Below are 13,527 nucleotides of genomic sequence, written 5' to 3'. Positions count from 1 at the left end.
GGCTGTGCTGTGTTTACCAATACCTCCCCTCTAATAGAAGCCGTAACCCCCCCGCTGTTCAGCCATTGTATGAGCAGAGCTGGCAATCCTGCGGCCCATAGACGGGGTGAGAGAACAAACATGGTTGCACGCTCTCACGTCACGTTACACCGGAAGTCGGCACACACACACTCACACAATCCCCAGCCCTCATCGTGTTGTGGATTCACAAGCTCGCAGGAGCAGGACAATTGGCGGAGAGCGGCTCGGCTCCCTTCAGCCATTGGACGGCTCAGCGGGCAGCCAACGCTCATTTCTCTAGGATTTGTTTATTCTAGGAGGGCGGTAGTAAGGCGACGTCACTTCGCCGCTCCAGTTCCTCGTATCCCTCCGCGCTGAGGGAAGGGGGGAGAGCGAGCGAGAGACAGAAGAAAAAGAGTCCCTGGCTTTCTCCTTCACGTGCCTGAGAAGCCGCACAGGGTGAGGTGGTGACCTAGTCCGTGTGTGTACCGGTAGAGCGGTGTAAACGTGTGTATATCGCGCTCCTTGTGTGTGAGGAGCAGCCAGGAGCGGTGTAGCTTTCCTCAGTGTAGAGCTGAGGGACTGGAAATCGTGAAAAGTGTAGAGAGGGGAGGAGGATGGGGGGAGGGGGACGCTTTCTAGATGGGGGGAGGTGTGGATTTCTTCCTTTTCCCCTCCCTCCCCCTCTCTCTCTCGATACATTGTAGCACTGGAACTAGTTACAGTTGCTGATTCTCCAGAAGAACACAGACCTCTGCACCCCACCATAGAGGAGGAGGAGGAAAACAAAGTGTGGGGGGTGGGGGACCCCCAAATACCGTTCTTCTTCCTAGGCACTGACTGACTGGGAATTATTATATACTGAGGACTCCATGAAATTCTCTTGGAGGTAGGTGGACCTTACAAAACAGGTAGATGGATCTGTGCTTTGTTTGTCATCCTCTCCCAGATATCCGAGTCAGGAGGACCAAGATTAGTCCACACCACCACTGCCTCCTCTTCAGGCCTGTCTGTTGTTGTTATTGTTGTATTGTAGATTAGTGCAGCCTCCCTGTAAATTGATGAATACAAAGTAACCCTTCCTTGTGTTATTCTAGATTTAGATTCAGATGATTTCAGTATAGAAATCTGATTTTGTTGTCTTCTTCTCTGTACTTAGAAAAGTTGACGGCCCCTTTAAGGTCCATCCACTGATTTGTTTGTGTGCCTTGCCGTGTCTATGGCTAAATAAAGTTTTTAAGTTTTGTAGTCTCCGGCAATAATGGCTTTGTTTTTCATGTGCTCCCAGGCTGCCCCCCCCCCCCCTTCTTTTTTTTTTTTTTTCTCTTGTTTGGAGTTGGCCGTGTTTTTAGCTGTCGGTGTTGGCCTAAGGAAGCATGGTAGGGGTGTAATGGTGGATGAGAACCTTTTGTCCATAAGGAATTGGTTCTTCCTGTGAGTTTGGCAGGCTCAGTTTGTTGAAGGAGTGGAGGGATAAGAGGGAGGTGGTGGATGTGGAGAGGAGGAGGAGGGGAGGGGGGGGGTGTCTTTCTGTGAGCTACAGAAACATCTGCTATGTGTTAAATGGGTAGGAGTGGGACTGGAGCATTCATCAGAGGAGGAGGAAGAAAAAAAAAACTTCTGTGAATGATTTAAAAACCTTTGCTGGAAAGGGATCTTTAAAGGACTTTAAATTCCTAGTTTGTTGTACACCAGGTTAGAGCGGATCTACAGCCAGGAACAAAGATTGATCGTGTTTCGGCTTACATGGAATTAGATGTGGTGGCTGCATTTGTTTCACACGTGTTGTTCTTTATTTTAACCTGGTAATCCTGCCATTAACTCACTTCCTGTGCTAGGGTGACAACCATACTGAGCAGCATTGTCACCCTAGGTGCCAACTACCTAGCACTGTTTTAGGACTACATAAACACTTCCACCATTATTTAGAACAAGGGAAGGTGTTTTGTAGATGGAAGGGAATATTGGTATATGATCTCTGTCTTGAGACAGAGAGAAAAGAAAGTTATCAGCTCACAAGATTTCTGGCTGATTGAACAGCTACTTATTTTTTTTTTTAATATGCACTTGTTGAACAGACATTAATAAAACAAGACCAATAGGAGAAAATTAGATGAAATTATTGTTCAAATTCACATAAACTTAAAATTTCTTGACATAGTTTAGACCTGTCAAGTTTTATATGCTGTCTGTGTGGCATTGAGGAGAGTCACCCACTTTACAATTCTTTATTATTATTGCAGGTACTTTTATATCGCCATCAATTTTCACAGTGCTTTACACATATTCTACATTTGCATCACTCCATGCCCACAAGGATCTTACAATCTAAGGTCCCTATCTCGTTTTTGCCCATTTACTAGCGCCAATTTAGACAGGAGCCAGTTAACCTACCAGCATGTGCCACACATGTTCAAGCGCCATTCAGTGGCACCTAAAACACGGTGTGGTTCTGCCACGATTGTCACCCAAAAAGGAGCAGAAGCTTCTTTTGGATGACAAGCTTTGTAAGATGAGCTTTGCCGTGATTTATCACGGCAGAATCGCATGAGTTTTGGTGCCATTGAAAATGAATGGCACCTAAACAGACGTGGTGCGATAAATTTTTTTTTTACGTTTGTGCGGAGTGTTTTTGCATCACCAAAACAGTAATAGAATGAATATCTTCGAATGTGAGCACTAGTTCTGGTGTGTCCAGTGGCGAATTGCCTCTCAATTTCTATTGTGGTGAAGGAAAATTTACCCAATGGGATGCCAATGGCAAAAAAATTGGCAGGGGTTGAACCCCTTGCTCTGTCCAAAATGAAAAAGGCAAGTTCAGGTGCATTCAGTTCTACTTTAATTCATTTTTTTTATTGTTATTGGTTGAACTAGATTGAGTGTGTGTTGTTTTGTGTTTTTTAACCTAACTAACCATATAGCGGTGCAAGTAATAATTTTGATTCATTGTACAACTTATTATTGAGTCCTACTTCCCATAAACTCTAACCAAAATATATTAGAAGAACCACAGAGAAATGCACATATAATATTTATCTTCTTACTAGGCCCTATATAAACATGTATTACTACATGTTTATTATTTCATGTGTTTTGAATGTTTGCTTACAAAAACAGTTTTCCTTTTAAAAGAAGGCGGCATATAGAAAATGTTTATGCGCTCAACATATTTTGCAGCTAATCAAGCAATTTAAGTTTAATTCTGCTTTGTTTATTAGGTCTCTTTACCATGGGCTTAGAAATGCGACAAAACCCAGCATTTTAGGCGTCATGCATGCTAGCATCAAAAAATAGAATGTTTGTCCACAAAAAGAACCTTCTTAAATAGATCTGAATATATCTTTGGTATTCTAAACAATGAATGTACAAATGTACATACAAGTCTTTACTAGCTCATTTTACCAAATGAAGAAAAATTTGCATTCATGGCCTGTTTTATGTTGGTTTGGAAGAGTTTGAACGGAGGTAAACGTGTCTAAACCCGCTTTTAAAGCAGAAACATCTAAATGCAGGAAAAAGTTATCTAGGTGTCATAAAAAGTTGTTCAAGCTTTCCAGATGACGACTCCTGCATTTAGAAAAGACAGATGCAAGAGGGCCAGTGTGCAGGAGGCCTTAGCCACGTTTTTAATGCTCCCATACTGCCTGCCAAGGTGCATGACCACTAAAAACAATGGCTGGCAGACAGGACAGTATACACCAGCACATTGGAATGGCTTCCATTTGCATTGCATCAAGAATTTTATGGCATTTCCTAGGCTTTGCTGCATGCAGGGTTCATTTTTGAAGCATTCATGTTCACATATGATAAACATAAAAACTAGAGGTGGCATTTTGCCAGTGTTTAGTAGTGCGCCGTTAAGAGTATGAAACACATCTTGAACTCCAGTTAACACATTTGAGTTAAACTGCATTTGTCATATCATTAAGCCCATGACAGTAAGAGAAATATGCATGCTGAAGGTAGCAATTTAGATCAGCCAAGTAATATGTATCATTTGATGCTCTAATATGGGTTAGAGAAATTGAACTGATAACTGCTGTTTTGTGCCTCATTCACGTGGGGCGTGTCAATGCTGGGCCTAATGACACTGGTGCCAGTTCATGTCCATGAGCTCAACACTGTGTTCAGAGACATGCACCACATGGATGTCACATTGGGAGCAGCAGCCATGTCTATGCAGGTATTGCATGCCAGTTGACATCAACAGGACTGCCTGTACAAGGATGCACATAACACCTATGCATTCTCCTAGGGTAAATAGGGCCCTTGCACAGGGTAGGCACAAAAAGAGTAGTGATTAGTTCGTGTTATGACCCTTACCAACTGGATGTTAGAGCATCAAATGATAAATATTACTAGTTGACTTAAGGTACTACTGTCAAATGATTTTTTAGGGCCAAAAGTGTGCATTGATGGGTTGCGGTGTTGGTTTTATTTTTTCCCTTTATTTTCTCCTGGTGATCCAGTCAGGAATTCTGTTATTTTCTACTTCTTTTAACAAACCAAGCTAAGGCATTTGGAGGATTAAAAAACCATTTAACATCGACAGGGGTGTTTACATTGGTCAACTTTAATTCATGTATACTTTTTACTAAAAGAGGGGAAAAAATGTTTGCTGTAACTGCTTAAAAAGTGTTAGGTGGAGTTCAGCTGCAATGTTTTAGTCAGGTCCATCCAAATCTGCTAGTCCTTCTAACACCACCCTCTTCTCAGACTGACAGTGCCTCTGTGCAAAGGTGTCTCTATTGTTCCCTCGTCTGGAGTGGAGACACACTACTACAGGAAGGGTTACTGACTCGATCACCGGGCGAAAATGGAGGATAAAAAGCCTAGAAAAAAAAAGAAAGCTAAAGCTGGTCATACATTGATCAAAATCTGGCCAATCCAGCTGAATTTCAGCCCATGTATAGTTCACGATTGACTTCTGTACAACCACCCCGTCAGATTTTTGCTGTTGGTCAGTGCTGAAGGCTATAGCCAGCAGCATTGATCAGTGTATTCTGATGGTGGGGAAGTCTCTCTGCTGTCAGAATGCAATAGCGCAGCGAGGAGGATTCCCCCATCCACACTGAAACTTTTTTTTGTAATCATCTGTGGCCTAAGGTGTCCACTACATTTTTAAGGATTGGCAATCTGCAATATATTACATTTTTGCAGCAACAGGCTGATGTCATTTCTCTGCTCCTCTTGTCAGCACTTTGTTAGCAGATGTGAATGCAGGACACCTGATTGGTTGAATGCCACCCCTCCCCTCCTCACCCTGTCTGGAGTGCTGGTGTGCAAGTAACTGCAAGAGGATAAAACTGAGTCAAATTCAGAAATTTGTATTAGTTGGAAATAAAATACATGTACTTTTATTTCCCTAATACATTTATATCTGAATTCCTCAGTGTTTTTAATATTCAAGTGAAATTTGTTCCTAAATGTGTCTAAACTGTGTGCAGTATTTTTTCTTTGTGTAGTGAATGTCATATAATAGAATATCCATTTTGGCAAGACAAGAAAGGATCACTTTTTTTCCTCCTTTTTAATTAGTACTGTTAGAATTGAGCATTCTTTAGTGGAGAAATCTGCAGGTTTGGTGCCTAAGGCCATGACTTGATAGTTGTCATATTGGGGAGATCGCTCCGTTTCCTGCCCTGGAGACACAAAAGTGTCCAAAAAGAGAGGATTCTGTTATATACTTCCACTGGACTAAGTGATCACTTTTTGATTACAATGGTCATCGAGAGAGAGAGAATTTTTCAAAATCAATGGAAAACGTCTGAAAAGCGCCTCAAAAACGCCTCTGGGAAGCGTTTTTGGAGCAGTGTTTAAGTCACGTGTCCTTTAAAAACGCTCAGCGTGGCAAAAGCGCGGTAAAAACGCCTGCGCGTTTTTGTGGTGAATCAGTGTGAAAGTAGCCTTAGACTAAGGATGTCCGTGTGCATGAACCCTAACTGTGCACCTGGAATTTTCAAGCTAATGTAACATCTTTAATACAGGTTATCAATTCTTCCATCTATAGGCTCTTGTCACCTGTGTTTTGCTGTGCTAAGGTTTTCATAATAAAAAGTTACAGCTTGGTGAATTTCATGCTGAGCTCCAACAGTTTAGCATAGACTTTAAAGTGGTTGTAAAGGCTCATGGTTTTTTACCTTCATACATTCTATGCATGAAGGTAAAAAACATTTTCTGTGCAGCATGTCCCCCCATTACTCACCTTAACCCCCTTTCGATCCAGCGATGTGCACTGGAGTCTTGGCTATCTTGGGATTCCATCTCCTCAGCTGATACAGAAACGGGAGCCATTGCTATCAATCGCAGCCAGTGAGCCAATGAGAAGAGAAAGGGGGCTGAGCCACAGCTCCATGTGTGAATGGACACATGGAGCAGGTATGCCCATAGCAATCTGCTTGCTGTCAGGACACCCGACAGGAGAGAGGGGCCAGGAGTGCCAGCAGGGGACCTGAGAAAAGGAGGATTGGGGCTGCTCTGTGCAAAACCACTGCACACAGCAGGTAAGTATAGCCAGGCTTGTTGCTTTTTCTTAAAAGAAAATAAGGCTTTATCATCTCTTTAATGGGTATGGTTTCCTTTTGGTGAAGGGAAATCAATTTCCATAAATGTTGGTGTAGTAGTATAGTTAATCTCTCTCCCAATCTTTGTGTGATAAGGGGAGAGCAATACCCATTCTAGCCAATTCTGAGTTGACACTACCTAACTGGTTCAGAGAAGCTTTTTATTTCTATTAAAACCCCATCCCGTGCAAAATATGTTCCCACAGAAAGTGAACAAAAGATGAGAAGGCTTGGGATTGCAGTGCCACTTGACCATGGCTTTTGTTAAGTAAAAAGGCATTTAGGAAGACCTAAACCTGAATGATGACTTGTCTGTGTAATGGGACAGAAAGCAGAGAGGTATAAAGGCTGAGTCCTATCAAACTTCCTCCTGTCCAGTAGGGCAGGTAGGAGCATTGATACTGCGTAATTAAAACTTGCTAATAATCTGTGGTAGGGGCCTCCTCTGGGGCATCACAGGCAAATCCTGGAGCCCGAGATGTAAAAATGGTAAAATTATTTGGGATCTGCACCTATATACTGGAAACATTATTAGGACAACTTAGAATCAGGAAATGTCACTGATTGCTCATCAAAGCCCAGGAACCTGGAGGGAGAAAGGGCAAAGAGGGACCTGGGATTCAAGCAACCAGCACAAGCAAAGCTTGGATTTCTGATTCTAAAAAGGAATATTTATTTTGGTTACTGAGAATTAAATCTTGAATTACAATACAGGGAGCATAGCCTACCTGCTCAATCTTTCTTCCAGGCTATCCTGTGGTGTTGCCCTGAATCACCACAGTCCTAATTGTTGGCAATTAAGTGATTTGAGAATCTCTGCTTGTATTGCTGGAGAGAGATTCCCAAATTCACCTACAGCTTTCTTGCAACTTCTTTTTTTAATTCATCAGGATTTTGGTATTTAGGAGAAAGCAAGTCTGCCCATTGTTGCACCTGACAAATAGATAGGAGTTGTACTATGAGGAAAGACTGCATGCTATATCCACCCCACCCAACTAGAAGGATGAGGAGGAAGCCCATTAGTATGAGGCATTATTTACTTTGCCGGGATGATCTGCGTCTTCTACCATTGGTAACGCCTATCAGCCCTAATAAAGGTTGCAGGTCATGTGACTTGTTAGGGCCACAAATTGTGATGCAGTAAGTCCATTTTCCTATTGGTGTGATCAAAGGTCTTCCCTTGAGCTAGATATCTTTCATCAGCTGTGAGGAACTGAAGGTCCTGTAATGACAGAAGTTTGAGCATGCAGTGTGTGTGACATGGGATCTGGTACTGACACAGGTAAGAATTAGTAACTTTTCCAGATCAAACTGAAAGTCCCATGAGTTTGTGTCATCTGCCCTACTGATATTGCCTCATTATGTGAAAAACAAAGAATTTCACACAAACCTGTTTACTTCCTTTTTGGAACAAGGCATAAGTCCCCTGATCAGGTTGGAGTAGATGCTGCAAGCCTTTATGGTGCTTAGCATAATGTAAAGTGGCACTGTAGCCTCTAACATGCAGCAGAGGGAGAGGTGAGAATTCCATGTCACCTTTACGTTGATAAGGTATTTTAAAGATTTGTTCAATTTTGATGACATTCTTTTTAAAGTGACTCTGCCAGTACAGAGTTAAAGCGGCAAAAAGTCATATCTGTAAAAAGAGATGCTATACTTACCATTTCAGCATTTCATGTTTTGAAACATTACCGCAGTGCTGCTCACTGACCGCTGCAGGTTTTCAGTATGTCCTGGGTGTGTTAATATTTGCTGCTCCCATATTTGCTTGGTTCCTCCTGCCACTTGTATGTCACTACAGGATGGCAGGTGAAACCACTTTACGGGGCGCCAGTAAACAGGTATCTGACATTTGCAGCGACCAGCAAGCAGCATCACGTTTGCACTTCAACACATGGGCCACCAGATAGGCCAGTATCCAGTGACCAGTATGACTCCTTACCTTGTGTCTGTAGCAAGAGACTGTTTTATTTTTTGCTGCTACATCACCAGCCTTTTAAAAAATCTTGCAGGGGCAGCTGCCGAGAGCTCAGTACCTGTTAACAAGGGCATATACTTCAAGTAAAGCTGTCGGTACCATAGCAGTACAGTTCAGGCACTTGGTGGTGCCTGTGCATACGTCTACATGCCCCACATCATTTTCTGACAATTTAAAGTGGAACTTCACCCTAAAGGGGAAGTTCTGTTTTATGGTCGCCTCTACCACATTTGGTACATAACTTTTTTGGGGGTAAGTGGGTGCCTGGGTAATCTGAGTGGACGTTTGGCCCTCCTCTTTGCCCGCAACCTGCAGGACCATTCACAAAACGCAGTGGGAAGCTAGCTGTGAAGCCCCAAGAGTCAAATCCTGTTTCGCACAGTAAATGTAAAATGCACCAGGCAGTCTTAAAATTGGTAATCTGCATTAAATTACATTTTTGTAGTTTATGTAGGAAATGCAATGTGCTTTTAAGGGGACCCTATGAGGATATAAATATAGGAACTGCTAGTGTTGGCGTATTTTTCTCTTTATGGTTGGGCCTCACACCTGCTTGAATTCACAGAAGGCACAAGTAAGAGCTGAAGATGTAGACACTGACCAATCCTGGCCAGGGCTTGGTGGTACAAAGGAACATTAGTCTGCATCTAAGCTCTGTTACATTTACAAATTGTGTTCAGATTTGGTTATTTGACTTGGAAATAAGTGTTGGAAGCAGACAGATGAGACATGGACTCTGATGTAATGTACAGTATATTGGTCTCTGATTTTTTTTTTTTGTTTTTTTTGTTTTACTGAACTTATACAGTATATTCACCTTCTAATATAACTTTCCCCTTTTGTATGCCTTTGTGGTGAAAATCAATTGGACACACAATCCGAGTCCATCTGTTGGCATCACTAGCATCCTTTGTGATGTTTGTGGATCTAATGAGTCCCATGTTTAAAGTGTTACTAAACCCACAACAGTCAAATCAGCTTGTATATGCAGTAAAGCATGCTTGTTATACTCACTGTGGAACCTAAGGGGTTAATCCTCTGCATTGTGTAAAAAGGATGTTTGATCCTGACTTCTCTGATCCTCCCTCCCCTTTTTCCAGTGTCCCCTTCTTATCTCCTTGATAAGACATATTTTGTGTGGAGTCACTCTGCACATGCTCAGTTTGGTGTGTATTGCTAGAGAATTTTTTATTTTTTTTTCTTGGTAGAGTGCATGTGATCAGCACAGGGCCAATCAGTGCTGTCCAGACAGAGGTCAGGGGTTCTGCATCCTTCTAGAGCAGAACAATAACTCCTACAAACTTTAACCAATCTTCAGCTGGACACTGATAGAAGTCACAAGACTGCTCTAACTGCTGATGAGAAAATGTATTTTGCAGTTTATATGTTACTGAATTATTGCATTTCCATTTCTTATGTACAGTGGGAGACCAGATATAGTGGATGCAGGGTCCTGGGTTTAGTAACACTTTAAGTTGTTGAGGTGGCAATCCATATATTTTTGTCAAATTGGATGATTGAGTGCCGGTTCACACTGCTGCGGTTTGAATCTGATGCAGTATCACAGTACAATTTCTGTTGTGACAGGTGTGAATAGAATGCGATTTCTGAGGGAACTGGGCATAGCAGAAGATGAAAATCACTCCTTATCCGCGCTAAATTCGCACAGGATCCTTTTTTCAACTGCATCAAATTAGCCCCGCATATATGTGAACAGACCTCCTTAGAAATAATGCTTCTTGATATTACATGTGAATCTGATTTTCTGAACTCATCTGATCTGCACAGAATTCGCAGCAGTGTGAACTGGCACTCAGACCGTTTTTGGTGGTAAGAACATATACTATTCACATGTATTCCTGAAGAAAAGTGTTCAAAACACACCAGGGATGTGGAAATGTTTGACAAAACTACTTGTCCAGGGACAAAATCGATGTCCAGATCTACTTGTCCCTCATGACAATCTACTGATAAAAAAAAATGTTTTTTTAACCAAAACCATATTTAAATTGGAGGTGATTTTACGAATGTCTGGGGCTTTTAAAAACTAAAGGGGCTCTATGGGGACATAAGCATGTAATAATTTTAACATTGCGCTGTTGATCTCCTCCTCCCCTCCCTGCCTTGTCTCCAGCACCTCACACGGGAACTAGCAGGGAGGGGAGAGACCTTGCAGCGTAATGAGCACCAATTGGGTGCTCATGAGGAAAGGGGAATGTCAGCCTTATCCTTTTATCCCTTTCACTGCCAGAGCCCTTTTTTGCTGGTGGTTTTTTTTTTTTCTTCACACGTTTTAAACAAAAGAAAATCATTTTAGGCCTGAAGATTACATAAAACCCCCAAAACATTAAATATTTTCTGAAAGAGAACAAAATAGTGATAGTTCCACTTTTCTATGTCACATGATATTACCACAAATGTCTAGTAAACGCAAAATTTCAGTAAAAAATGCACATAATTTTATGGCACAAAAAAGTCAATTTACTTTTTTTTTTGTAAATAAAAGATGAGGTTGCACCAAGTAAATAGATATTCAATATTTCAAACCTTGCATTTGCGTGCTCTTGTGAAATGGTGACACTTTCGTACCCTATATGTGCTATAGGTGATGCTTTTAAAACCCCTTATAGGTCATCAGTTTAGTGTTACGGGAGGAGGTCTGGTGCTAGAATTATTGCTCTCATGCTGGCGTGCGCAGCGATATGTAACATGTATTGCAAGCAACGTTTTCATGCGTAGGTGCCCCAGCATGTGCTTTTATGTTTGTGTGGGGAGGGGGGTGGGGGGGTGTTTGTGCTTGGGTGTAACTTTTAACTTTTTACAATTTAAAAAAAAAAATTTTTAACTCCAACTTTCTTTTTATTTTTTGTTCCATCAGATAGGAGATAAAATGTCCCTTATGTGATTTTTGGTGACCGGTTCTCTTTGAGACATCCAGGGTCTAAAAGACCTTGGATGTCTCCCCTGCACTCCATAGGATGTAATACAGTACCACACCTCATTACATTCTTTCCTGGCCTCGATGGCTGGGAATTCTTTCAACGGGGACCTGGAAGTGATGTTATAACGTCCCTTCTGGGTCAAGACAAGAAGGGGAGGGGAATGAGTGTCCCGGTCCCACAGATGGGCATGTGGAACCCGGGAGACAGCGGGCAGGATTGCAATTTGTGAACATGGGAGCAGGCAGTGGAGGAGACTGCCTCTGTAGGGGGCTGTGTGGAAGCATTCGACGGCAGCGCTGCTGCCCAAAGGCTTCCACCTGATGGGTGAACCCTGCTGCTTGCCCGCAGCAGGGCTAAAGGTTAAAAGAAACTACCTGCCTGGTGCCCAGAACTACATGTCCCAGGCGTCAGGTGATACAAATTGAACATCCCTGCACACTTAGGTTTATTTACTAAAGCTGGAGAGTGCAAAATCAGGCTTACTGCTGCATAGATACCAATCTGCTTCCAGGTTTTATTGGCAAAGCTGTTGAGGTTAGAAGCTGATTGGTTTCTATGCAGAAGTGAGCCTGATGTTGCACTCACCAGCTTTAGTAAACAAACCCATTTAGTCTCTTCATGTGAACTTTCTCATTTCTTAACAGCAATTACAATTGATATGAGAACAACATTATTGACATACTGCATGGATACCCAGTATATAAACTGGTCATAACATGTTTTTATCATTTAATAAATAAAAAATCTTTAATAAAAAAGATGTGGTAATGAGAAAGTAATAGTTAAAAACTACATTTTTATGCATGTGCCTTGAAATGTCCCTGCTACACACATTTGTTGAAGTCACTGATTGTTAGGGGAGGAGCTAATGTGCCAACATACCAAGATATATCAATTGATTAGAAGGAGGGGGTGGAATATGGCATGCTGCCCATAGGAACAAGAATTGGCCTTGGGCATACAAAACATCATTTGCCAATAAAGCATCATATTTGTTGCTATGGAAAGGGGTGGAGATTAGTGGTGCTGTCACACTTTTGCTGCCTAATATTTTCAGGGCCCCAGATTAGTGTCTGAATATTTTGTCAGAAAGTGAACAGCTAGTGGTATTGGTAAACTTTTGGGACTGCTGCCCATTTAGGTGGAACTCTGCAAAACTGGATGACTACCATCTGTTTGTATAGCTGTTGACCTTTTTAAAGGGAATGAATAGTTAATAAGGGTTTGTTTTTAACACAACTGCTTTACTTAGTACAGGAGTGCCTTTTTGTACTGATCATTGAAGTAAACACCTTTTTAAGCTGTGTTAACTATATGGACTGTTTAGAATGATCATCTCACCTTGCATTCTCAGAGGAGAATAAATTCAGTTCAAACCCTTATACATTAATTGTGGCTAATCTTTTCTCATAATGGAGGTCCTACATTGGCCTTATTAATTGAGTTCTTCTCTGAAAGCTTTCCAGTTCCACCATATCCTTTTTTTTGTGAACTCTTAGCCAAAACTGAACTCCATTTTTATTAAGCCCTGGTTCACACTAGAATGCAATGTGGAAACCTGCCATCTGTGCTAGTTTGCTGCACTGCATTCAAATTTACACTGTCTTTGCAATCTGCAGCACACTGAGTTGCAGGAAACAGTTTTTTTTTTCCCCCTTTTTGGATAAAGGTTTACATAAAACCTGATCATTGTAAGCATTGTCAGTTTCTCATCTCGGTAAACCAATACATCTAGAAGAGAGCTTGTTCTCCTAAAAAACAGATGTACTGGCAGGATCACCAGATAAAAATGAAGGAAAGCCTAAAAAAACATGCAGCCATCATGTCTAAGAATTTGTAAGCTGCAATATAATACATGTTTGCTTTTGGTTTTAATATTGCTTTAATCAACCAGGATGTCCAGATTCTTCTCATCAGATTTCACCCAGTTTTTACCCATGCTTAGATTGTGTGATGCATTTGTGTTTTAGCACCCAAATGCATAACTTTGCATTGATTAGAATTTTCTATAGTCCTTAAGATACACATTTTGCTGTCTGTGGGG

The 13,527-nt window shown here is 41.6% G+C and overlaps 1 protein-coding gene across 6 annotated transcripts in view; it reads left to right on the top strand.

Annotated features, from left to right (window-relative positions):
* Positions 1–317: 317 nt before the first annotated feature.
* Positions 318–13,527, top strand: part of TCF3 (transcription factor 3) — a 143,240-nt gene continuing 130,030 nt past the window's right edge. For 2 of the 6 annotated variants that reach the window (XM_089687423.1, XM_089687418.1), the window contains exon 1: positions 674–889. The gene's annotated coding sequence lies outside the window, so the exon portion shown is untranslated. Of the gene's footprint in view, positions 460–665; positions 890–13,527 lie in introns of those variants that run through there. The other 4 variants (XM_089687420.1, XM_089687424.1, XM_089687422.1 and 1 more) reach the window with 4 other exon arrangements.

This window comes from Staurois parvus, unplaced genomic scaffold (assembly GCF_062004578.1).
Source record: "Staurois parvus isolate SC_StPar_1 unplaced genomic scaffold, SC_StPar_1.0 ptg000425l, whole genome shotgun sequence".
Classification (NCBI taxonomy): domain Eukaryota; kingdom Metazoa; phylum Chordata; class Amphibia; order Anura; family Ranidae; genus Staurois; species Staurois parvus.
The sequence above is the reverse complement of the archived record's forward strand: the minus strand, read 5'-3'. Positions and strand labels throughout refer to the sequence as shown.